Source organism: Terrapene carolina, unplaced genomic scaffold, assembly GCF_002925995.2.
Source record: "Terrapene carolina triunguis isolate 2854851 unplaced genomic scaffold, T_m_triunguis-2.0 Scaffold42, whole genome shotgun sequence".
Lineage (NCBI taxonomy): Eukaryota > Metazoa > Chordata > Testudines > Emydidae > Terrapene > Terrapene triunguis.
Window position 1 is genome coordinate 51,096,140 of NW_020664393.1, and position 2,744 is coordinate 51,098,883.

At 39.9% G+C, this 2,744-nt stretch overlaps 1 non-coding gene across 1 annotated transcript; it reads right to left on the bottom strand.

The window, feature by feature from the left end:
- Positions 1-984: 984 nt before the first annotated feature.
- On the bottom strand, positions 985-1,148 carry LOC112117755. The gene has a single exon (XR_002908984.1). It is a non-coding gene; the product is annotated as a U1 spliceosomal RNA (small nuclear RNA).
- Between the last annotated feature and the right edge of the window lie 1,596 nt (positions 1,149-2,744).

Below are 2,744 nucleotides of genomic sequence, written 5' to 3' on the forward strand. Positions count from 1 at the left end.
TTCTAGTTATAAATCTATGTACCACTTTTTATAATTCTTCCCCAACTTTGGTATTTACACACCTCATATTTGAAAACTATTATGTGTCCTCTCACCCATTTAGTCATCTCATAGCCTAAGTATACATATTTAATTTCCTAGTACTGTCATGTACTGACCAGAACTGATGCAACATTCCAGGTGAGGCTATGCAGGGTAAAATTGTCAGAGGTGCGCAAGAGTCTTATCTCAATGGTACTCACAGTTAATAGGAGTTAGGTACTTTTGAAAACTTTACTCACAATGGCCGTTTAGAGACAGGATTATTATCTCCCAGATCCATGATGTAATACCTCAGTGTATGCGGCCCCAACATGTCTTTGTTTTCATTTTTTTAAATGAGAGAGAAGTTTGAGACATTTAAACAACAGAAAAAAAGTAAAATCTCAAATTCTTGTAGCAATAGGTATCAACAAAAGCATTAACTTTATCACTCCTTCCTTATTTAAATAAGGAAAAAAATAAAGGGGCTCTTTTAAGATCTGTTACTCCAGATACAAAAGGGAACTGGATCTGCCAAAGGCAAGACTTGTCCAGCAGTAGAGGGCTACATTCTTTTCCCTTTACATTGAGCCCTGTTGATTTCACTGGGACTACGTGTGCAGCAGGAAATTATGGCAAAATCTGGGCCAGAAACTATATTTAGCAAAGGTATCAAATCATAAAACGCTACACATGGGGTCTATTTCACTGCTGTATATGTAATTCATTGCAGCTGAGGCACCCACACACCACAAATCAACTGTGTGAAAGGACAACACCCCACCCTAAAAACCCTCACTAGCTAGCAAACTGGCAGGAAATTCCACCCTTACGCTCTGTCGCCAGCTCTCCTCTGACTGGAGAAGGGCACAGCACTTGAGAAAGGAGTGCATGGGCTGTCAGACAGGAAGGACACATGAAGTGGCTGCAGAGACACAGCAAATTGAGAGCCTGAGCGCGGGGCTGGAGAAAGTATGAATGCAGTCCCCTACTACCACAAACTATGCAGTCAAGTTTCCCACATTTGGGGAAATCACAGGAGTCAGCACAGCCCAAGGGCAACGGATAAGCCTCACCCCAGGGAAACCACCTTGGTGATGATGGTATTTCCCCTGAGCTACAAATTCATATCTAACTTGCTGTATTAATACTATTACCTCTCAATCTCTTCCAAATTCTCAGCTTTCTCCTTTTCAATCAGGACTGGTTTACACTACAAAGTTAGGTCGGCTCAATGACATCACTCAAAGATGTGAAAAATTTCATGCTCTGTGCAATGTTGTTAAAATGACCTAAGCCCCTAAGTGTAGATACCATTAGGTCGGCAGAAGAATTCTTCCATCAATCTAATGGTTATAGCTACAGCCTCTTGGAGAGGTGGATTCACTGCAGCAATGGAAGAACCCCTTCTGTTGCTGTTATGTCAACACTACAGTGCTACAGTGATGCAGCTGCAGTGCTGTAGCTGTCCTGCTACAGCATTTCTAGTGTAGATAGTTTCTGAGTTGCATGTAGGACAGAATTTGTCCCAGTATTAGCAGTAATATGGTCAGCTACAACAGCTGGTATATTATAAGCTGCCGTGTTTTAATATCACTTCTAGAAATACCAGGCAGTGTTTCTAGAGGGATGCAATGGTTCACAGGTAGGATGGGTATCCAAACTACTTCACCTTTTTGAATATCTTCAAAACTTGATAGTCACAGTTTGGAACTCAAGTTTTGTCTAACTTTATTGACAGCTTTAACTCAACATTTCTTCAGTTCCATTGGTTTACATAAGATTTTTGGGAGCCAGATCCTCACATGGTGTAAACTGGCATAAGCTCCATTGGAGACATGCTCTTCAATTCAGCTATGACAGTTCATGGCAGCTGAAGATCTGGTCTTCAATATTATATTTATTTGGGGTATTGCCTATTTATTTTGACACTGAAAAAAATAAGTCTTTTGATACTGCATGAAAGTCAATGAGAGTTCTCTGTGAACATTTACAGTAAGGAATGGCTCATAATATTTTGTAGCTGCTACTATGTATTTTGTAAATAGGACATTGCATAGAAAGGATATGTACACAGTACTTCTATTAATATTTTTACAATAAGAGATACATCTGACTTTTAAATAGCAAGGAAATGGTAACAAAAGTAAAAAGAAAAAAAAACCACCCCGGGAAACAAGGAGACTTGCCAAGGATGTGAGAAGGACAAACAACAACAGATTTTACAAACAGATAAGGATCAGGACTGTAGTCTCCTTGTGTGATTGTGAGGGGAACTTGGTGACAGATGAGGCAGAGATTGCTGTGAAGCTAAATGATTTCTGTGTCTCATATGTTCACCAGGGAGAGTGAGGAAAATATGCCAGAATCAGAGAGAAGTTTCCTGGAGGCAAAAAATAAAAACTTAATGAAACAAAGGGTGACACCAGAGTAGGTAAAAAGAAATTAGAGCAACTAAAAAGGGAGATAAAACTCCAGGCTGGATGGCCTGCATCCCAGCATTCAGAAAGAGATTAAACTGAAAAAAAAAATCTCATCTAGTTGGGTTTTTAACACCTCACTGGAAACAAGAGAGGCAGATTAAAAGAGAAGCTAGTGCAATGTGCCATATTTTATGAGTTCACCGGGGGACCAGATGATTCCCGGTCTATTAATCTGACCAACATATTGGGTACGATTTTAGAAGCATTGATCGGAGAGGCAATTTGGAATGCTGCAGACTG